Source organism: Aricia agestis, chromosome 13, assembly GCF_905147365.1.
Source record: "Aricia agestis chromosome 13, ilAriAges1.1, whole genome shotgun sequence".
NCBI lineage: Eukaryota > Metazoa > Arthropoda > Insecta > Lepidoptera > Lycaenidae > Aricia > Aricia agestis.
In genome coordinates, this window is record NC_056418.1 from 14,916,457 (window position 1) to 14,941,623 (window position 25,167).

At 36.4% G+C, this 25,167-nt stretch overlaps 1 protein-coding gene and 2 long non-coding RNA genes across 3 annotated transcripts in view; 1 reads left to right on the top strand and 2 right to left on the bottom strand.

Moving 5' to 3' along the window:
• Positions 1-19,376, top strand: LOC121732914. Its single transcript, XR_006036460.1, has 3 exons — positions 1-12; positions 11,008-11,012; positions 19,305-19,376. It is a non-coding gene; the product is annotated as an uncharacterized LOC121732914 (long non-coding RNA).
• Positions 1-25,167, bottom strand: part of LOC121732911 — a 72,176-nt gene that overhangs the window by 13,041 nt on the left and 33,968 nt on the right. The window lies entirely within an intron of this gene.
• Positions 19,280-25,167, bottom strand: part of LOC121732915 — a 16,524-nt gene continuing 10,636 nt past the window's right edge. The window contains exons 2-3 of the long non-coding RNA XR_006036461.1: positions 23,272-23,279; positions 19,280-19,380 (exon numbers count right to left, since the gene is read on the bottom strand). This is a non-coding gene — a long non-coding RNA (uncharacterized LOC121732915). The remainder of the gene's footprint in view (positions 19,381-23,271; positions 23,280-25,167) is intronic.

Consider the following 25,167-nt stretch of genomic DNA (forward strand, 5'->3'; position numbering starts at 1 on the left):
AAAATTGGGGCCGTCTATGGACTGTTCGCCCATATCCTTTTTTTAAGTATTATATTGTGATGTTATGTAATATTATGTTTTGTTATTATTATTGAAACAATTGATTTGATTTATGATATGAGCGACTTACATACGATAATTAAAAACCCTGATATAATTTTTCGTAGTTTGCTTGGAATCCATAGGTTTATTAGGCAAACTACGAATACCTACTAAAACTATACTAAAAGCCGTGAGAGTTGAGACGTGACATCGGGAACAGAATTTCGTGAAAATTGTATGTGAATACGAGTATGTAGGTTTTGCTCTTTTCACTGTAATATGTAGAAAATATCAACATAGCAATATTTTTTGATGCTTATGAACCTTTTGAAAATTAAATACTGCGAACATACACATCTATTCCTTAAATAAAAGGCATCACACTTGACATCCGAAAAACCTCAAAGGTTTGCTAGGCGTTGATGATGATAGTTACCAAGTTCGCCGGTACACGTTAGTATTAGCAACATTTATATTTATGTCAAGGTACACCACAGCTCATGTCCTTTCATTCATTTAATTCCGTTATTAATAGTTATGTGACCTGAGCCTAACAATTCTAGGTATTTTTTAAACTGAAATAACATTAATTTTATGTCTTGACGACCTCTGTGGCTCAGTTGGTGGGCTGTTGGTAGCTCAAGCCGAGGGTCGCGGGTTTGAATCCCGCCGACGGAACAAAAAGCTTTCAAAAGTTCCTGGGTCATGGATGTGTATTAAATATGTGTATCATATAATAAAAATCTTAAATATATGTATAGTATTATAAAAGTATTAAATATATTTCCGTTGTCTGGTACCCGTAACACAAGTCTATCAGGTACTTACCACGGGGCCAGACTGACGTGGTGTGATTTGTGAAGCGTCCATAGATATTTATTATTATTCTTATTTATTATTATTAATTTTATGTGTTTTATGAAATATGTAGTAAGTACCTATACCTAACTGTAATATGTAACTACTTTAATACTTATGCTAGAATATTTTCCAACAAATTTCATGGTGCTCGCAAATTCATCGCGCCGAAATCCACATAATATCGCCCGGGAACTCTACATTTTTCCGGCATAAAAACTATCCTATGTCCTTCCCTGGGACTTAAAATATCTCCATATCGAATTTCATCTATGCCGGTTCGGTGGTTTGTGCGTAAAGTGTGTCTCACATCATGGAGAGTTAATATTATTAAATAATCAAACAAAATAAGTACCTAAAACAGGGTAAGATCTTAGAAAGAGACAGAGCAACGTCAATTAGTTCCAATATTTTCGCTAAATCGTTTCAAGTGTCTCTCAGAGCGTCTTCAAGTTGAGAGCTCAATTGAGCGGCCCCTGGGACGGCAGAACGTCACTTAGGGACTCAACACAAGCGGGGCTGAAGAACATGAATTGCAAGGTGGCTGGGATATCCATACTGATATTATAAATGCGTCTATCTGCGTTACCTCATCACGCCCAAACGGCTTAACCATATTTGCTGAAATTAGGTATGGAGCACAGACATAGGTCATGATAGATACCGCATGTGTATGTACTTCGCGTGCCATTACTGCCATATCGCGCTTTTAAGCGACGAGCAATGCTCGTCGTTCTTTAGTCTGCTATCGGAATCGGACGTCAATCGGAATTTTAAAAATGCCTAAATGCCTAAAAGTGTCGTATTGAGCTGTAGAAATTCAAATAGAAACGTTGGCCTAAATAATGAGCACTTTTCTTATCACCGGTACGTCACAGTAGCTATAAAAAAGTGGCACGCTCGTTTTCATACAAATGGAGCGACATGCGGTATCTATCTTGATCTATTTCTGTGGTATGGAGATACTTTGAGTCCCGGGAAAGGACATAGGATACTTTTTATCCCGAAAAAATGTACGGTTCCCGCACGATAAACGAGTTTTGACGCAACGGAGTTGCGGGCGTCATCTAGTATAAAATAAATACCAAAAGTAGAGAACATACTAGGACCATATTTTATCTATAACTATTTCTCATTCTCTGCCTTTCCCATTTGGTAATTCTCCAAATTGACAATTTTAAAGGCTAAAAATAATTTATTTTTATTCCTTACAATCAAATTACAGGCATCTGCTTTTCTGTTACTGGTTAATGTTTAAACTACTAAACCAATTTGATCAAGTATGGTCGGGTAAGGACATAGGATAATGATGATGTGCGGTTTCTTATAGTGAATAATGAATTTTGGACCATTTAAGATGCGAGTAACATCTATTTTACTAAAATACAGACGAACATAATATTATAATCTCCTTTTGGAAGTCGGTTAAAAAACAAAACGCGTTCACCGCAGCGCCGCAGGCAAAAGCTGAGAAATCCGACTGAGAAAATTGACTTCAAGTTGGTATTTCACATAAAATATCATAGTAACATTAAGATGGCTGATAGGGTATCTTAATGTTGGGGCCGACTATTAACGAACAGCAATTAAAATTTATGGCAAAACGGTGTTTAGTACGAACGTGATAGAATTTCGCGTTGAATTTCGTAATTTTTATAGAAACTTAGACGTATTTGGAACTTCTAAGTGCTAACTAAAGTAAAGGCCCCCGTGAGGTCTCTTCTTGGGAAACGCCCTGTGAGCCTAAGGCCCCCGTAATTTTGGGGCCTTCAGACAAGCAAATAATTTTTCTGTGCTACTTTTGCTAATTTTTGGGGCCCCGTACGGTAACTCACAGGCCCCTTATTAAATACCGTCGACATAGGGGTAGTAATGTTAAGACATGAACTAAATTTTTTTTTTAGACTAATTGCTAAGCATAATGTTTTTGTAGTTTTGACAATCCAGATTCCAGCCGCCATTTTTTTGTGTAAATCCTTTGGCATTTTTAAAATATTTAAACATTTTACGATGCAAAACATGTAACGGAATGTTGTGGCGTGACTAACTTCATTATAAATGACTAATTAGTGAAGGCGCGAAAAGCGCGTCAACATGCAAATGTACGTATCCTGAATTCCTGTGTACTTATTCGAAGTATTGACGAGAATCCATACTAATATTATAAATGCGAAAGTCTGTATGTCCTTCTATATGTCTGTCTGTCAGTCTATCTGTTATTTCTTCATGCCCAAACCACTGAACCGATTTTCCTGAAATTTTATATGGAGATACTTTAAGTCCCGGGAAAGAACATAGGATAGGTACTTTTCATTTTGGAATTTTGGCGCAACGGAGTTCTATAAAGATATTTTCGGAATCTATTATAGTATAAAGATTTCCTCTTCTTTGCAAGTCGGTTAATACTTTTGTTACCTTCGATGACGTGTGGAACATCACTGAGTTATTGGATAGTCCAGGACAGTCCACGTCATGTGTACGTGGCTTAATTAATATAAAGATGTATACTCACTGGCGCGTCACAAACAGGATTATCCACCGGGCGCGGACAGGCAATGCAATTAGCTGTTTCGTAATTGATTCATCTGTGACGTCTGGTTTAGCCCCGGGGCCCCCAACAAAAGTGCCCCCCCCGGGCGGGGCCCCAGTGTGCCCTTGGTAATGCCCCACAGAGCCCCTGCAAATGCACCGCGAGGCCCCCGAAAGTGCCTCGCAATGCCCCCGCCGGGGGCCCATAGTGCCCCACACTGCAGGGCCCCTAGCTTCGGGGCCCCCGTTGGAACGTGTGTTACGAATATGTTTTCATAACGCAAACACTGTAAGGATGTTTTTGTTTCGCACAGCATGTTTGCTAAGTTTTAACATGATTAAAATATGAATCATGTACATTTATGTTTGTGAACTACACGTAACTTGTGTACTTGTGTAACACATATATTTTTTGTTTATACTTAGTAATATGTTAAAATACAAGTATATTATAGATCCTAGATTGTCTTGTTTTGTGTAAAAAGAAAATATAATATAATTTTAAAGTGAAAACTTCTTTGGCGTCGTTGTGCATTTTTTGGGATGGGCAATGTGATCGAAAAATTGTAAAATGGAAGGAGAGTAAAGTGCGACATAGGAGAGGAAAATATAATTTATCATTACACCTCGCGGCGAGAAGTAAACCTGCTTCTGCGGCTTCGTTATTACTTCAGCCAGCACTCTGAGACTACAATTCATATTTTTTTTCGAGTCACAGACAACTTAAACTTTGGTAACGTCACCATTCACCCTTAAAATCAATTTTCAAACAACATAAATACGTAATACGATAAGTACTAAGTACTTTAGTGGCAGTGCATAAATAACATGTTTGCCCCTGGGGCCCCGCGCGTCAATATTTAGACAGGGGGCCCACTTCACCTGATGCATTATGCAGTGAGATGACAGTTATCGATTCGTGTTCCTAATTTAAATTTAGTTAGAGTTATCTGTTTTACATAAGTACCTACTGGATGGATGGATTAAAAAGTAGTCGTAGACAAGATGTTTTTGAGATTAGCTTGACAGCTCCTAAACATAATAATAAAGCATATTATAATATATAGTAAAGTATAGACTATAGACTATACTGTAGGCTATATAATATATTAGCCATTATTATAGTGAGACCGCACTATGCGACACTACGCGGCAGCGACACGACACTTCACATTTCATAGAACTGACGTTTTGTGTAGCGGGCTACGTTGATGCCCCGTTCGACACCCTCTTAACCCTTTTTAACCGACTTCCAAAAAACGAGGAGGTTATATTATATTCGGCTGTGGATATTTTTTGTATCCTGTAACTTTTTTGAACGCCTCCGTGGTCCAGTGTTTGAGCGCGGCATCTTGACTTGGCTCTTTGACGGAGGTCGTGGGTCCGATTCCCGGGTTGGAAACATGTTTCCAAATTTGGTTAGGACAATGCAGGCTGATCACCTGATTGTCTGACAAGTAAGATGATCCATGCGTCGGATGGGCATGTAAAAAGTTGGTCCTGCGCCTGATCACTTGCCAGTCCCACTGGGTTATGAGAGTAAAGGAATAGAGAGTGCTCTTGTATACTACACACACACTTGGGCACACACAGTTACTCCTGCGTAACTGACCTGGTTTCATTGAAACCGGCCACCGTAACCGAAACCGGTCTGGGAGTTATTATTATTATCCTGTACCTTTAATGTTCCTTCTTAATTCGTAGTAGGTATTCTAGATAAGTTTTAGGCATAAAACGCGCTAGTTTCCTAACCTCCGACCTCACCCAATTGGGGTCAACTGGAGAGGTCAATACACCTGACCGTCGCGTTGTAACAATACGTAATTACATGCAACAGTGTTTAAAACGTGCTGGTCCTTCACAAGTTTAACGATTTTCTGAAAGCCTTGTTTTGAATATTTTACAATTTGGAACATATTTTTTTTTAAGAATTAAGGATCCTTATTTTCCTTATGACGGCTAATTATGTGTGTGAAACATGCAAAATATATAAAAATTTATCCAATGAATCAAAGATATTTTTTGAAATTCTGCCATCAAAATTTGCCATCAGATTCTGGTATACATATAAGTGGGTATAATCATATAATGGAATACCACTTACCAGAAAAGTTCTATATTTTCGCGTTGGCAACATTAACACCGAAAATATTTTTGGTCACTATCTTTATAATTTTTTAGGCAAAATAGAACGAAGTACGAAGGAACTTTAGGTATGTATTACATTTTCGCGACAGCCGTGACGAAAATTAATGGCAACATCCGATTTTCAGTTAAAATGTCGTGACATGTGACCTCAGCTTTATAGGTCAGGGGAGCTCACGCGAAAAGCAACGCTACTGTATACAAAATAAAGTTTGAATTCCCAAACACGGTTATGTAAATCGATAAGTTTACACGAAAAGTTACTCTATTTTATCGCACTTAAAGATTAAATTTCCTTATATCTTTCGACGCGTTTGAACTTCCAATAATTGTTAAATTTAATAGAAATGATAAGAAACGGCAGGGAGGAATCACCCGATGGGAGTGCCAAACGATAGCCGATGAAATTAACCAAAACCCGGGGTGATACTTGGCAGATGTGAATTAATTTAAACAGCCACATCAAACACTTTGGCCCGTCATCTTAATTTTGGTAAAATATTATCCCAAAATTCATACTAATACTAGCTGGAGTAAATATTAAACTGATAATAGTTGCACAACAGGGTGTCAACTGTCACGGTCGGTGTCATTGTGAACTATAATTGACATTTTATTTCATACTCTTTGAGTAACTTGGTAAAATGCAAACGATAATATCGTAGAGTAAATTAAAGGAGTAAAATTATTCTCATGATAGTTATACTCGTATAACTTCAAGTTTGGTCGAATCGGGCCTTAGTGAGTAACGTCCAAAAAGGTAACATTACACTCTACATTACACCTCAGTGTCCTCACCCTTAACCTTTCTCAATAAAAAAACATATAAAAGTGATATAACATGCTCTATGAAGTCTGAACATAAACTTAAGAGCGACCATCAAATATCTAAGAGCCTAATTTAGGGGTTAAAATGATTTTTTATGCGCAGCCAGTGAAATATCTTAACGACTTTATTGCTACGTCAAAAGGTGTAAAAGTGGTACACCAAAAATATCCACGGTAGTACCTAAACCACCTATTCATATACCTATTTCGGAACTTAAATCATTGAAATAGTAGCGTAGCGAGCTTGCCATTATCACACATACGAGTACCTAAGGCTGCCATCCGTCTGAATTTTCCCGGATTTTTCCTAGTTTGAAGGGCGTCCGGGGACATTTTTGGAAAGTGTCCGGGGAAAATCGGGACACTTTTGTTGAGAGAAATTTAACTTTAGTCATGAAGCAATAAACAGAAGATAAAAACTCGCTAAGCATGCACTTTTCTTGCACGGACTTGAGTTAATCAGATTTTTACAAATTCTTGTTGGAAAAGCAAAAATTGGTAAGACGTAATCGTAAATTCAGTTGAGGTGTCCGGAGAAATAACCATAATTCGGCCAAATGTCCGGGAATTTTGTAGTGCCTGACCGGCGACGGCAATTCAGGTGATGGCAGCCCTACACATACCGAGTAGGCTGTAGAGTGACGAGACAGTGAAAACGTTCAATTTAATTCGCTCACTCACTCTTACTCACGGTCCGTCCGTCTGCCTATCTGTCTGTCTGTCTGTTACCTCTTCACGCTTAAACTGCTGAACCGATTTTGCTGAAATTTGGTATGGAGATACTTTGAGTAAGGACTGAGGAAAGGACATAGGATACTTTTTATCCCGAAAAAATGTACGGTTCCTGCGCTATAAATGAATTTTGGCGCAACGGAGTTGCGGGCGTCATCTAGTAACTTATGAGGCCTTTAAATGTAAAAAGGATTTATATTTTTTTATGAGTATAGTATAGGCCACTTTAATTTTGCCGCTCCTATGTACGATCTCTGCCGCCATGTTAGGACACTGCCGCCCATAGGCCATGGCCTATATTGCCTATACATAAATCCAGAGCTTATTTCCGTCAAAGCCGATGCCGCTTTTTCCCAAGCAACATCGCCGGTCAATAAATCGCATGACGTTTTGCAACATGAATATTGAATGCAGGACCGGACGTCGTACATAACGCGAGATGCGATCTCAAACGAGCCGCGAGCACTTCCCATCAGGTGCCGTGGGACCCAGCATCCTGTATCCGCAGTATTTATCAGTGACTAGAGACTACCAACTAGATATAAGGGCCTGACTACACCTACTGAGTGGAGTAGCCAGACATCGCAGACAATTTGGCTGGCCGACCTCAGTAACTATTGACTACTGAGTAGATATACTCGTAAGGGCCTGAGGCCGTAGCCAAAGTCCCTTTCGTTAAAAACGATGACGAAATTCGTTATGAAAATGTATGGGATTTGACATTAGTCTTCGCAAGCGAAATGTCATTTAGCGATGACTTATGTCAAACCGCATACATTTTAATAACGAATTTCGTGATCGTTTTTAACGAAAGGGACTTTGTCTAAGGGATGGCCCCTTAGACAAAGTCTACACTTGCCGAGTGGAGTGCAGATAAGACAGTACCGAGACAGTGCAAACGGACGATTTGATTGGCCGAGAGCAAGCTGTCTCGCAACTGTCTTGCCACTCTACTCGGTAGGTATAATCAAGCCCTAACTCGCGCTAGAGCCGCATTATAGTCTAGACTCTAGAATCTAGATGAAGCCCGCAGGCCGCAACTCCACTGCGCCAAAATTAGTTTATCGCATGGGAACCGTACATGCCGGGATAAAAAGTGCCCTATGTCCTTTCCCGGGACACAAAGTATCTGCATACAAAATCCCAGCAAAATGGTTCAGCGGTTTGAACGTGAAGAGGTAACCATAAAGTTAATATACCTAGCGGAATAGAGCAACAAAGGCCTGAGCAAACGAGATTCACTATCAGTAACACTGCATGGTAAAAAGAGACGTGTGATACATGACAGCAGAACTCAGACGTCCAGTCGGCACTTATCGGCATGTTGACAATTTAATCTCTTAGAATTCATGTTCAATGCTAGGTATATTAACTTTATCGAGGTAGCAGACAGACACACTTAGCATTTGTAATATTAGTATGGATATCTCGCAGCAGGCAGAGTCAACATGATGAGAGATGATAAGATGAGCGGAAGACCAGACCAGAATGAAAGTTGCATAGACCCAGGGTCCCCAAAAGTGTCTCCGAAACGGGGGGTTTTGGGGACCCTAGGGCCCGGGGGACTCACTTTTAACACATTAGCTACGTTAATGCAAGAGAAGCTAGACCCTATAATTTTTTCCATGGCATTTAAGTATGAAACAAATATTAGGATGCTTTTTAACACTGAACATAAAGCACCATATTATGCGGCCTAAAAGACCAGAGGTACTTTAAGTATGTTTATTTTCAACTTTTAAAAGCTTTTTACTTATTACATATTTAGATTTAAGGGTCTCGGACGAAAATTTATCAGTCCGAAACCCTAAATCAAAATTAAAGTCCGTAAAACATTCAATACCAAAAGAATTCCTCACGGAGGGCTTATTAAAAAAGTTTCAAATCGTATAGACGATAGGGATTATAGAATCCCTATTCCCTAATATTGTGACGTCACGATCGGCCTCGAGGGATGTGGTTAGGGACGAGAGTAATTGGCCTGGGATGCAGGGGTGAGGCCAAATTCGGATGAAAAAGGCTTGGTCAAAAATTCTATACAAATATTCAAGATTTGATCAACGGAACTATGCTTGATTGTTTTGCCAAAAATCGTGTGTATAGAAAGAAAAAAAATTCTATTTGGTATAACATCAACACTAATAACAATGTCCCGTCCATAGAGTTCACTATAAAAATATAATGAATTTATGAAATTAGAAAGAGATTATTATATGAGAAATGAAAACTCTTATGCACTGCTACAGTTAACTCTGTACAAGAGACACATACACAGTCTCATTTTCTCTCAGTTATGTTAGGGCCAGGCCACCGCAACGCAGTGTTGTGGCCTAGCTCTTACCACAGAATATATATTAGTAGTACCAACCCTTACACCTTTATTAAGAGGATATACCAAGGGCGAGAGAAATTGAAAATAGGTATTTGAAAATGTATTGCTGTCTCACCAATGTCAAGTCTCCCACCACAGAGCGCGATAGAGAGTAGAGACAACACGACAAAAGTTCTAATAAAAGAACAGAAAATCTTCGATTCGTTGTCCGCTGATTCCTTCTCCAAAACTTAACCGATTTAAGTACTTTTTTCATCAAGAATTAAAGCAAGGCTTGAGCTGTGTTCCTATGTTTTTTTTTGTTTATTCTAGCCAGTTTTGTTTTCTGGGTGAACACAGAGGAAAATCTGGCCATTTTTGGGTTTTTGGACGTTCTTATCTTTTTTAATAATAAAATTATGAAAAAAAAAGAAAACATAGGGACATGCTAATCGTGGCCATAGATATTCAGGAAAAAAATCATAACTCTACCGGCATTATCCAGGGAGGAAACAGGGGACAACATTTGTATGGAAAAACGGCGGTGTGGACTTCTCTTAAACTTGTTACGCCATCTATAACAATTTTAAGAGGATACACCAGGGGCTAGAGAAATGAAAAAAAAGCACGTGTAATATCTATAGCTGTCTCCCTTACCTCAAGCCTATACCGCAGAACGCGATAGAGACAACTGCAGAAAATCCAGAAAATCAACGATTCGTTGTCCCCTGATTCCTTCTCCAAAACTTAACCGATTTAAGTACTTTTTTCATTAAAGATTAAAAAAAGGCTTGAGCTGTGTTCCTATGTTTTGCTTTTTTTGTATAATCTAGCCAAATCTGTTTTCTGGACGTTTGAACACAGCGTAAAATCTGGCAATTTTTTTGGGTTTTTGAACGTTCATATCTTATTTAATAATTAAATTATGAAAAAAAAAGAAAACATAGGGACATCGTATTAGTGGCCGTAGATATTCAGAAAAAAAATTATAACTCTACTAGCATTATCCAGGGAGGAAACAGGGGACAACGTTTGTATGGAAAAAAGGGCGGTGTGGACTCCTCTTAATTCTTTAAAAGGCTCCAAAACCAACCCCAAAGGGTTACGTAGTTGCAAGTTACATAGTTACATATAATATTATGTTTTTCCTCCAAATTCATAATGTCTATGTTGATTTTTGTGTGATTTCAGAGCACAAAGCTTGCGGTAGGTACGCCGTCCGCCCGTACGATGTACTTGAACTCCTAAGCTGAACTTACTCGAGTTCATTAGTTCTTTAATTCAGTTATCAACAGTTGCGGCAAAAAATGCCGTTACATTACAGATGAGATGAGAGCGATTAGAAAAACAAAACGAGAAAATGGTGGACCGGAAGTGAAAGAGACGGAGTACCGCTATAGTCTATGGTTTTTGTGAGGATTAGGGCTGCCGCAAACGATTTTATTTTATTTATTTTACGTTTCAACTTTAAATGAAGCTTATTATAAGTTTAATAATTAACTTTGATTATTCATAATTTTATATACCTTTTATAAAATAATGATATACAGTCCAATTTAAAGAGCATGTAGTTTAAAAATAATACTATACTCTACACACTCTACTCACAGTCGGCAGTAAAAATGAAAATCTAATCAAAATTTATTCAAAAAGTGAATTGCTCTGTTACGTTTTGTTGGGACAAACATTTCAGAGTTTGGACCTGCACTATAATGACACGGTACATTTTGTCTTTGTGTGTGAAATTTCAAAATTCCGATATCTAAAGGTTTGGCATGCGCCATATATCAAAAATATTGTACATGCAGATCATTTAGTATGAAATAGCCACTATAATAATTATCATTTCCCATGTTGTGGAGTGTGTTATCTCATAAGTGGCAACCCTGCAGCAGACTGCGGTTTACCGGACTGGTCGGCATGAGGGTAGTAACATGCGGGTCCGATACCAAACTTAAATATCGATTTAGTCATTGAATGTCCTCATTTTGATCGTATTCAAAATGAGGTTTTATTTATATTTTATACTTATACAGAAAATCTCAGTCTGTCTGTCTATCTATCTCTTAGCTCCAGTTTAATAGCAGTTTAACCAAACTTCTGGTAGAAATATTTAACTGTCTGAAAGAACGTAGGATAGTCAAATCGCGGAAAATGAACATCAAAATTCGCAACGAAATAGACTGTGCGAGTTGCGACAGTATTTAAGAACAATAAAACACCCATAGTAGCTATCTAAGTACGAAAGCCAAAACATAATGAGTTTACAATCATGAAAAAAATTCTTGAAAACAAATGAAACACACCCCTATTTTTGGGATCGCCGTTTCTTTATGTGTGTGTTATCACGAATATACACACCAACACGCGAACTTTTCCCGCCTTTTATGATCTAATTAAAAGGTAAACAAAAGAGCAGCGTTGTATCGCAGTATGACGTCTCTATTATTATCCCTTTCGTTAGTCATTTCGAATCCGTATCTACCCTTTTATTGTCCTAATTGTTCACATCGACGGAAGAATAAAAAAACAAGTGCGTGTCAGACCAAATAAGGATAGGGTTCTAGCTAGAATAACTAATAATAGAATAGGGTGTAACGAAATTAAGTGATAATACTTTAGTGTGTGTGGTGACTGGTGTGTGTATAGAGTTCGCTGTGTAAGAGCAACGCTAAAAGAGTAACTTTATTTAAAACTTTTGTATGGGCGTTGGTTTTTTTTTAACAATCTTCTACAGTGAACACTACTATGAACACCCTTATAAGTTATTCTTGTATATTGAAGTTTATTGCATGGACTATAATTACGTGATTTTAGGATTTTAATAGGCGCTTACCCTTTAGAAATTACAACTTAAGACGCTCCCCCTACGGAGATGCCGTAATTTACCGTTAGAGTCTTATTAATTTATAATTTGAAAGCTACAAAATTATAATAAAAATACAGCAATAATCTTCAGCATAATTATTATGAACATTCTTTTCTCCCTTATTAATTTCCTATTATTAAAAACTTTTATTTAACTTGCTCTGTATGTATCTAAGTATGTATGTTACGGTGGAATTTTGGAACTCAATTTTGAAGTAGATATATTTAACCGATTGAGCTGTACGCGTTTAGTTTGGATAACAATGCACGATATGGTATGTGACATCGCTCTAAATCCAATATGGCCGACCATGCAAGATGGCGAAATAATTATTTTCTATGCAGTCCTACAATATGAATATTAAATGAAAGTGCTTTTTGAGAGTAACTCGAAAACGAATGTAATTTCATTTTACATCCAACATGGCGGCTCACCCAAGATACGGGAATAGTTATTTTTAATGCACTTCTGCAATATGGGTCATATATTTAAATAAAAGAATTTTTCAAAAAAGTTTTTGTTTATAATTTAATGTTTATGATACTCATGATATCAGCTTCCAAAGTAATACCAATTAACAATTTATTTTAATTCAAGCATATATTCAGTATCTTCCTAGTATTTACAAATTACATTTATTTGAAACACGCGCCTGTAGGTCGACAATTTCACTAACTACATATTTGCCGTTTGACTTTTTTTAGGTCAATTTTGAAATAAGATAAGTAACAAAAAAATGGATTTTGGTGCGATCTCGGCATCGCGGCAAATGTATGGTCAAGGTCGTTGCTCAGGGGATGGCCTTAAAGGTAATTTTTAAGCAACATATTATCTCGCTATCGATTGGAATCTTGATTTTATTTCAGCACTTTCTGGGGGTAGAGTTTTTGCATATCCATGCAAGGTTTTCTAGCAGTTTAGCGCTTACCGTATTCAAGATAGTATAAATGATGAGACTTAACTACGAAACTCGGGTTTCGTAGTTAACCGCAATGGAACCCTAAAAAAGTAAAAAGTATTTAAAGAAGTGACTTCACAATTTTTTAATAAGCTAACCATTTATTCGTAGTACAAAGTCCCGTTGCATAGTATTTAAATGTTTTGCACAAAACAATGACATTTAAAAAGTATAGATTCTAAATTTGAAATTCAAAAGGCGGCCCGTTTGAAATGTTACGCAATTTGACTTTTGAACTGTCAAATGATGTTTTTGGACTATGGCCTCTATTTTTCGAGGAACAAGGTCGACAAATGCATGCATGCATGCTGCTGAGGTTCAACGGAACGCGCCAAGGTTGTTGCTAAGTGCCCAAGAACCTGTATGCCTCCGCAACTCTTGGCTTAAAGGAAGTAATCTTTTACAGTTTGTATTTTTTTCTTTTTGTAACCGTTTCAAGGACGGTGGCGTTTTATTAAAAGTTGCTAAAAAAATGTAGAGTACTGTACATTTGCAAAATGTTTTGCGTGTTTTTTCTTAAAGTTTTTAGATTCACTAATTCATTATATATTCTATTATATTGCGAAATTGTGTTTTCTTCAATTTCTTCACGCTTAAATTTCTGATCGGAGAACCAATTTTGATGAAAATTGAAATGCAAAGCCATAGCCCATAGCATAGTATTGTTAATTGTGGCATAGTTTTATCACAAAAAATGTTGAGTTCTCACGCGACAATTTGACAAAAAGTAGAAAGAAAAAAGATTTTACAAACACCAAAAATATGCACATAACATACATAGCATCTACATACAAAATGGAAAAATTTAGAGATACGCGAAACGCTGCTTCAGCAATTTGCATACAACTAGGTACATAGGTACTACATAGTATTATGTATGTGTCTGTCTGTCTGTTATCGTAATTGAGAATCGTTGTTTTAGCAGACTTTTTTGTCCATAGGTTTAACATAAAGGGAATATCTATACATTAGCTGCCGCGTCGTTAACTCGCTGTACACGGGAATCTCGTCCTTAAAGTCTTTACTATAGGTGCGATATTGGGGTGGTCCCGTTATCATTATGACTGTGCACAGTCTAATGGCCACGCACTTACTGCCTTTGTAACAAATTGTCATCATCATCATCGCCATGCTTGTTAAGTGCGATGACGAGCTTTTGTCACGTTTCACGCCTCGTATCACGGAGTAATGACAGTTGGTGTAATTTATATAAAAAAAAATAAGTTGCACTCCGAAGTGAAAGAAACAGTAGAAGCAGGCATTTCGATAGAAAGAGAGGAGGATATCACATCCTACATGACTACCTATCTATCTATCTATATATGAATATCATTACATGATTGTGAGTCTGGTGGTAAACCACTTGATAAAATTATAAAAATTGTAAATCAAGACTCAAGAGTCTGTATTTTCTATGAGTTTGTGATTTTAGACTTAAAACTTTTAAAACTAAAAAAAACTTTAACCTAGACAGTCGACAACTACTAATACCTAAACTCTAGCCTCTATATGAACTACGAATAACAAAGGATCTCTATGTTATAAAACTTGAATATTAAACAGTGTATCTTCAATAGCGATCTACACAGCCAGATCTAGATAGCCTCAAAACATGACCTATGATACTAAAATATACTGGTATATTTAAGTATCGTAGTAGTTTAATATTTTGTATAATATTTTGATCTAAGTAACAAAAACTAGATGAAAATTTTAAATTAGTATACATTTAAATTTGTCACGGCCCACGATAAGTATATAATATTTTATATTACTTACTTGTTACATTAATATTATAAAACTTCATTAAGGGTTATTAAAACAAAGTAAATTTAATTTTCACAATTTTTTTTCACAGATAGTCTGTCTCTAAGTAAAATGTAGAGTTCTAAAATTGGAGCTCTAACTCCGAATTAGTATGGGAGTGTTCCGAAACTCTGACATACTGGGCAGTGCGATTAGACGAGTTCTGATTGGCTACTGAGACGTCAGATCACAGATTACACTGGCCAACATAATGTTTATAGTTTAGGAACACACTCAGGTGTGTTAATAATTTAACTGTGTGTTGTATTGTAAGGATTTTCATACGCAAGTGATAAGTCGAAACATAAAACAAAAAATCCTAAATACAAACGAATTTTGACCAAAACATTAATTATTTGCTATGGCTGCAGTTAAAATTGAATTATGGTTATTTCTAGGGTTTTCCACGGAAACTGGAAGCCGGTAATGGCGGTATAATTATTTATATTTTAGCAATTATTCTATCGTCATGAGACCGAATCGCATTTCGTTTGCGTTTTTCCGTTTATAATTTTCAATGTTTTTTATTTGTCGTTAACGCAATAAATTAACTGAATTATTACAAAAAAGTTAACTTTTACTACCATAATAATGCACAAAATAGTATAATAACTTTTGAAACATTTTGAAAGTACTTATTTATAATTATTAAAAACGTGAAAAACAAACCTTTAAAAATCGAACAATTTTGAATTTGGTGGTTAAACTGTTCGACGTCTGACGTTTTATTTTTTCAGATCTTTGTTCTTTTAATTGGCTACGGTCGAGACATGTAGGGGCTAGGGGCATGTAGGGGCTATACGAAAAGGAAAAGTACATTAATTTCGGACTTAGTCCTGCTGATGACAGCGTTTTCCCTCTGGCGGAGATTAAAGGGAATTTTTTCTCCGTTGAACAAGTTTTTTGTGCGATGAAAAAAAGATAAAATAAAAGTCTGAATGCTCTATTTGCTTGTGCTCTGTGCACTTTTGTGAGGTTTTCTAAAAATACGCATTCACAAATCTGCACTATTTTGGAACAAAAGGAAAATGTATTCTAGTAACTTTTAGTGCCTAATTTGTCAGCTGTACATTGTATGTAAGTACGAAATATGTATGAAATATCTATAAATGAATGATCCATAGATCACTGATATTGAGGTCGGGGATATTAGCATTATGCTCTCAATTCGGTTGTATCGTGTATGAACTATTCGCACGTGCTGACACATAAATAGGTTTCATTCAAGTAGGCCATTCAACCTTTTTTGTCATTTAAAAATAAATCATTCATTCGAATGTCGTTTAAAAATGGTTCCCTTGGGGCCCTTTTGTAGATTACAATATGAATGTACCGAGTACCATAGAGTAAGAGATATACGAATTAGTACAGAGAAACAGATAAAATTATATTTAGATGTTCTTATGACATCTAAACATACATTTTCAATGCAAGGTCCACATGGCCCATAAAAGTCGATACTTACAATGGTTTAGAGCTTAATATTTTTAATAATTATCTTTAATACGAATACGTGTACAGTTATAGACCGTAGAGCTATAGAATATATAGAATTATCGAGATTGTAAGCTGGAAATGCCCAGATAGATTAAAATACGACGCAATTTGTTCTAATAGCAAGATTAAATCAACGATATTTTCCGATACCCGCAGACATTAATTTACTTTGAACCTAAAGTTAAAGCAAATGAGCGTTCAGGAACCGCGTGGTAAGTGTAACCGCAGGTTTAACGACGGCCATTGCGGTTGGCTCTCAGTTCACCTTTATTGCTAGGCATTAAACCTAAATACTTGACGTTATTGCTCATTTTATTTAGGTATTTACGTATATTATATTGTAGCCTATATCAAAACATCCAAGCATACCTAAACTGTACCCGGCGAAACATGGCGGTAGCGGTCATTGACTCCCTGTCAAAAACTTGTAATTTTCTATATAGACCGCTATTGACAATGAAGTCTCAGATGTTGTCAATCGCGGCTTTCTATAGAAAATGACAAGTTTTTGACAGGGAGTCAATGACCGCTATCGCCATGTTTCGCCGAGCACAGTATAGTAGGTATATTGTAGTACTCTAACGAGTAAGTATGCAGTACTTGTACAAGAGTACTTAGTCAACTTGTATTCAAAATTTTCCAAACCGAAGTGCTATGTTACTTGTGGTTTACACGTATGAGTAGATATTAATATTCAATTAAATTTTAGCTTATGACTTTATATTGACTTACTTTTGACCTTGCTACCTGCTACAAAATTTTATGTTTATGTTTAGTATGCAATTAATAACTTAAAATTGAGTTAAAATTTAGTTAACTATTTATAAACTTAAGCCAGCCATTAGCGACGCGTTATGTCAATTTTGATTTCTAACAAAATTAGCGAATGCAATAAGTACCTTCGTTATTTTACCCTCTCGTCCAACATGGCACAACTCAAGATGGCGGCGAGCAACAAAGAGTGCACGTCGGTGTCGAACATAATAGATATTTCTCAACAATTCCTTCATTTTCCGATACATTACTGCACAATGGCGCGGGTCAGTGCCCTGCGCCAAGAAATTCTATATTTTAGTGCTTTCCTCGCGCCGCGCACTGAGACGAGCGGAGCGACACGCGGGGCGGGTAACGACAGCGATTTGCTTAAAAAAGTTGCGATTGAGATACTTACTTATCAATAAGAGAAGTTGTATTTTGTTTGTGGAAAAATAGTCACAAGAATTTAGGTTTTTCAAAGAAGTTCAACAGGGCGTGTGTGATAAAATTGTATTTATTTGTATGCTAACTTGGAAATGCATTTGTATTTTTGGTACCTCAGAAAATTCGAACTTATGGAATGTGACCACAACAACTACAGCCGACGTGAGCGATTTTCAACGCCCTTCTCACACGTACGTCCATACTAATATTATAAAATATGCGAAAGTGTGTCTGTTTCCTTTTCACGCCCAAACCACTAAACCGATTTAGTTAAAATTTTGTATGGAGATACTTTGAGTTTGAAATACTTTGAAAGGACTTGATATACTTTTATCAAGGAAAATGCGGTTCTCACGATCAGGGATTGAATAACCGAAAAATATCGGTAAAAAAGGTTAACGGTATGACGTCATACCTTTAAATTACGATAGCCTTAAATAACGGTACCGCTATTTTTCGGTATTGCAAAATTACGGTACCAATATTTTTTTTCGATACCTAAACCTGTAAAATAAAGGTATAGTGCGGAACGGCAACATCGCAATTCGCAAGCGAGCCGGACTGCGCGGTGCGGCGCGGCGTTGTCAACAAACAACCGATGTTTTTAAAAACCTATAGACTGACTTCTATTCTGCCTGCCGCGCTGCGTAGGTTGTCAATAATTTGCGTGTGTACTTTGTTAAAAGAACGAGTAGACCAAGATGGATAAAAGTAAGTAAATACTTTTTTATTATTAATGATTACATTAGTGTCATCAGCAGTTTGCCACCAAACAGATTTCCACTCAGTTCTGTTCAGCGGTAGACACAGGAATCTCCCTTATTGCTACACGCTATATTTTGTGACATGGTACTCATGGTTCATGGTACTGATGTAAATAGATATATGTAAATTGTAAAAACTACTTATTGCTACTTCTGTGCGCGTTTATTTCGAAACATTACACAAAACATCGAAACTTGTGTGGCGTGGCTATACACATACCTATTTTGTGTAGGAATTTTTTTCTACATCCATGAGGAATACACAATGCTTAAATTGGCTACCTCGACCGTTACATCATACATGATATCTACATCATCGTTTCTCGACCGGTGGGTCGCGACCCTTTTCCGAGATTGTTTTTAAAGAGGGTCGCAGACTGTTGAAAAAAAAATTAATACAAACTACATATAGGTACAAAAGATTCGGTTTTCGAACGAACCTTTTGTATCGAACGTCGAAAAAATCGTGACGGGATCACAAGACTTTTTACTTAACTTTTTGGCTTTTTCGTTGCGACATAAAAAAAGTTGAGAAATGATGATCTACAGTTAATCTTTGTTCGTTTATTTATACGAACATACGAACTTAAGTGTACTGTGTATATGTCACCATACAATTGTAAAAACCGTTAAATTGTAAAATAACTAACAAGATTGTAAAAATATGTCGAAAGATTCATGTTATACATAATATACATATTTATAATCTAACGTAAAATAATGTGTTAAAATAATAAATTATAGGCAGCTTATTCGCGTCCGAAGTCTACCAACATTTTACAATTTCACTAGTTATATAATAATCTAACGGTTTTTACAATTTTACGGTGACATGTATAAACTTACTTTAAATTTGATACCAGCCAACTTGAACGTGAGTTTTAATTTTTACCCGAATTTTTTTTTTTCAGAATCAGCAATAAAACGTCATCACTCGCCAGACATTTTAGGGGATTCGGAGCGACCACTGTCCCCCTCCGTTCTCCATCCTAAAATAGCTAAACATTTGGAATACAACACCAAAAAACATCAACCTGAATGTTACCACTGCGTAGCAATCAAACAAGAAGAAAAGGACCAAAGAAATTACATTTTTAGCTTACTTATAAAAGAAGAAATGAAAAATATAGAACCTTGTATGAGAACTCGTGTGTATTCAAGAATCTTAGTATTTCTACATTCGCCTGTCATTGCTATGATGTTCCTAAATGCCTGATCATCCATCAATAAAAATGGTCTTCCATGTGCTGTTACCAAGTCAACACATTGCGATTGTAAATATATGTACTTTGAGCTTTTTTCAGCGATTTTAAAATGTCATTATCATTTTGATCACTTGTCTCTACAAGTTCTTCGCTTCTGTTTAACTTGTTTCGGTCTTTGACTATTTTGTATTCATCAGGATGATTCGAAGACAAGTGATAAAGTAAGTTTGTACCGTGTTCGCCCTGAAAGGCAAATAATATTCATTATTTTGAACCTAATATCTAGGCCTAACTTAAATTTATTATAAAAAAAAATTAATAACATGTTTATTTTAATTTAATATTTGTGCTTTATAGAAAGAAAATAGACAACAGCTTAATTAAAAAAAATTGCATATTCTTTATTTTATAATATTATTTTACTTTTATGTAATGAAATTTTTATCTGAAATAAAATATTTTATTTTATTTATCTAAACAAAAACCAGAGCCAATATTCCAAAATCATTCATAGTTTTATAAATTGTAGGCATAAAACTATTCGAAACCACTTTCACATCAAGGGCAACAAAATCATTGTTGACCAGTGTTATTAAAGCAATTTTTTTTTTAACGGGTAAAAGGCCCACCACACATTACCACCACTGCAACTCCTGTGTCGCCAGGATCAACAGTGGTAACCAACCACGAAAACCCTTTGATATGATCTTAGGGATGCCCGAGGGACAAGCTAAATCTGTCTTGGGACCCGCAACGAAATTAATCAGAAGAAATGTAGGAGGAGTAGGAGATACCAATTTCCCTCCCCAAGCAAAGCGGGAGACAGCCAAATTGTAATGACATTGATGTCCGAACAAAGGGGGAAGCACCACGGGAAAAAAATTTGGTTATACTTAATACAATATGCCTACTTCATAAAAAAAATAAAAATAATGACATTTATTTATAATGGCAAACTTGTGTTCGGTTGTTTCCAATCAATGAGTTTCTAGTTAGTAACATAGAATATCATTGTTTCCAATAGTATTTATGACAAAAACGTTTGAAAGCACGGAAATTCCTTGCGCTGCCTACGAGGTCATCGTAATATACGACTCCAGAGACACATTGGAGGCTGTTTAACAGATCGGTTCTTTCATCATGCCAGAGACCGCACTCCCAGAGTACGTGATGAGCAGTTTGTACTTGCGGGCTGTCTTCGGTCGAGCACTCGCAAAAAGGAGATGGAACTAACTTAAATCCATGAAGTTTAGCTTTAAAATTACCGTGGTCAGTTAGGAATTGTGCCACGCAATGATCTATTTCTATCCAATGCATGGCGAGTCGTTCACGAACCGAAGGAAAGAAATTGTACAGGTGACGACCTTTGATCGAGTTATCCCACCGTTCCTGCCACTCGGATATAAGATTTTGTAGTGTAAAGTCTAGTGGTTCAAATAGTCTATTCACTTTATTTCTGTCTCTCATAGTTAAGAAATCAGGGGTCGTAATTTTTTTATTTTTGTAATATAAAGCAGCTCGGCGCTGTATTTCTAAGTCTACAGGCAAAACACCCGACAGGACAGGAAGTGCTTCAGTACTGACCGTTCTATATGCCTTACATAGGAATATTAATGCGAGACGTTGGCTTTGTAAAAGTTTACGCCGGGCTGCGCCAATCGTAGCCCTATCTGCCCAGACCGGTGAGCCGTAGCATATTCTGCCTAAGTACGTGGCTGTATATATAGTTTTTAACGTTTTGAACGAGAGACCCCATGTAGATGTCGATATTTTAGTAAAACTATAGAAATTTATTTTTGCTTTTTCACCCGTTTGTATGATATGTTCTAAGAATGTGAATTTATTTTCTAAAATCATTCCAAGATAACATAGTGACTGTTTACGTTTGACATTTGTTTCGTTAAGTTTAATGCGAGGAGTTGATATAAGAGAGCCTTTTAAAAGAATTTGATAAGTTTTGTGTGCCGCAAATTCTAAACGATTTCTGTGACCCCAACTTGCAATTACGCTTAGGCACTTGTTAGCTTTGTTCTCTATTTCAGTTCGCGTATTTCCTTCAACAAGGAGGAACCCGTCGTCTGCATAGCCTACTAGATTAATTATTAAAGCAATTTGTGCAAAATTATTCCCTAACCATTCCAAAATATCAAAAATGCACAACGTTAATATTCAAGTTTTTACTTCTGCCGGCACTCCCGGATTGCAACCCGTCTTTTTTTCTACGTCCATGGTTTATACGTACCTACATATTATGTAAATTAAAGTTTTAAATTATTTCACATTGAAAGTGCCCGTACGCGTCGCGCCGCTGCGCGCTGCCATCCCAGTATGAATCGGCCCTAAATGTAAAAGTTTGTGAGGATGAATGGATGGATGTTTGTTTGTTACTCTTTCACGCAAAAACCGCTGAACGGATTTTGATGAAATTTGGTATGGTAGTAGTTTAGGCTCTAGATTAAAACATAGGTTTTTATATCCCGGAAAATTATAGTACCTACATATTCCCGCGGGATTCTCGATAGTATATTTACGCGGACGGAGCCGCGACAAACAGCTATTTAATCTTATCTTACTTCTTACTAATAATATTATAAATGTGAAAGTTTGTGAGGATGTATGGATGGATGGATGTATGGATAGATGTTTGTTCCTCTTTCACGCAAAAACTACTGAACGGATTTTGATGAAAATTGGCATGGTAGTAGTTTGGGCTCTGGAGTAAAACATAGGCTACTTTTTATCCCGCAAAAGTACAGTGTTCCCGAGGGATACTGTATTTACGCGGGCGGAGCCGCGGGCAACAGCTATATACATAGTGTGTAGGAATAATGAAAAAATCCATACTAATTACTAACCTTAACGTTTGTTTCACAACCAGGGACTAAACATTTTGAATATTTAGTGTCTTTATCATATGTAAAGTATGCGTAAACCGCATTCTTCCGCTTTCTTCCCATTATTGTTTTTTAAATTTTTAATAAGAAACACCTAATAAAAATTAGCAACGTAGGTAAAACGCTTAGAGAATCAAACTAAAGTAACACGTCAAAACTATAATGCAATTAGCGAGCGAATGAAAATTGACTAACTAATATTGCCAGGTTCAGGGCTGGGACGCATGTAAGTTGCAACTACCCCGGATTGTTCAAGTCTTTACATGATAAGTTTCGAGCTGGCAACCGCGCCGCCGCCGCGCACGCGCCGCCCGTTGCGTACTCTGTATTTTTTCGGTACCGAAATGATTTTGGTTGGGGTACCAATATAATAAAGGTATAACGATACCATAAAAAAATTAAGGTATAATTTCATTATTTAGCGGTACCGGTACGGTAAATCGCTACCGTTTTGGCTCAACCTTTAAATCAAAGCGGTATCGTAATGTAATACCGGTATAATACCGGTATTACTGTACCGCTTTCAATCCCTGCTCACGATAAACGAATTTTGGCGCAACGGAGTTGCGGGCATCATCTAGTAAGTAGGTACTAGTTAGTACTACTAATATATATTCTGTGGGACTACATAACTCATAAGTCTCAGTCCCTCAGTCCTAGTCGTTCCTATTCGCTCACCGTGTAGCGAAGTGGACTCCTTAGAGACTACAGAGCTATATTTGTATAGTCTACGGAACTAGCGAGTAATGATAGTGTCAGAGCTGACGGTGTCGCATGTGAGCGGGAGCGCCAACTACAAACTGTCAATCAAGTGTCAAATGAAGTATACCTCCCCACTCCCCACTGTCGCAGCGTAGACAGTAGACAGACACATACATAATATGGAAAGGATTTTGTGGTGTGCGCAGTGCGGTTATGAAATTATTTCATGTGACTATAAATAATCAACAAATAAATTTTAGTTCACTTAAGTAGGTACTGAAAATTTTTCATGGCCTACTACATCTAGTTTAGTAAGTTCTGTTTTTTTATTAGTAAAAAATAAGAAGAAACCTATAAATAGTAGTGAAAAATAAGAAGAATGCTGAAAATAAAACGTGTAAAGATTTTAAAAAATAAGCAAAGCTCAGATGCTATAATGCGACTAATTTAAATGTCACGTTACCGCGCACTTAGCAAATACCATGAAAATTGAAATACCGAGTACTTTGCTAGTTTACGTTTATTGATTCTTAGATTAAAATTGACTTAAACGGAGTATATACAAATAAATAATTAATAAATAAAATATAATTTTCATGTAAATATGTAAGAATTTTTAATTAAAAGTATTTATAGAAATAATATTTCAACAACACAATGGCAGTTTTTAATCTGATAAAAAATAATATCATTACGTTAAGAAGATTAAAGGTTTAGTTATTATCATGTTGGAAAACATTATACAACTGTAATTTGTTTAGAGTGCCACTGAAAACATAACTTTTAGCATATAGAATTAGAAAAAAGTTTTTGAATTTTAATGCATAAAAATTGCAAATTTTAAAATGAATTACCACTGTAATGAAAAACATGTATAATGTATATCCTATCCTATATTATTGCATTAATGTATAATACATTTAATAATAACTAGCTAAAAGCCAAGCTTTGTGAGGGTCGTCACGACTTGACCGAGTGATGATAACACATCTACATATAAATAAAAATTACTATGCTAAAGCACAAATCAATAGGCGTGATAGTTTTTCCGTAAAGTGTGTTACAAAATGTAAACATTGTGGGAAAACTAGGGCTCGCTTCGCTCGCCCTGATAAAAACGTTTATTCCACTTTTTGGGCATTGCATCACAACTCACAAGATAATACAACGAAATAAAAAACGGGCCAAGTGCGAGTCGGACTCGCGCACGAAGGGTTCCGTATCGTTATAGAGGAAAAATAGGCTATAAAGTGTGTTTTTTGTATAGGAGCCCCCCTAAATTTTTATTTTACTTAAATATTACTACTAATGATTAAATTTCAAGTGCCTACCTGTTGCCATTATTGATATCAAGCAAAAAAGCCCATAAAAATCACGTTTGTTGTATGGGAGCCCCCCCCCCCCATTTTTTTTTCTATTTTCAGTATTTGTTGTTATAGCGGCAACAGAAATACATAATCTGTGAAAATTTCAACTCTCTAGCTTTTACCGTTCTTGAGTTACAGCCTGGAGACAGACATACGGACGGACATCGAAGTCTTAGTAATAGGGACCCGTTTTTAACCTTTGGGTACGGAACGCTAAAAAACTATAGAAAACGTACATACATACGCACGCAACAGGTACTCGTATTAGATATATTTTACAATTTTCTATATTTTTCTCAAGTCAACTCTTATTACCTATAATTTTTTTTAACTATTGAATGGTACAACGTAGACTTAGTATAATCTAACACCGAAACATTTAAATTAATTATTATTGAAGGTGTGGTCCTGACAAGCGGTATAAATCACAAGATAAATTAATTCCAAAGTTCATAGCCAA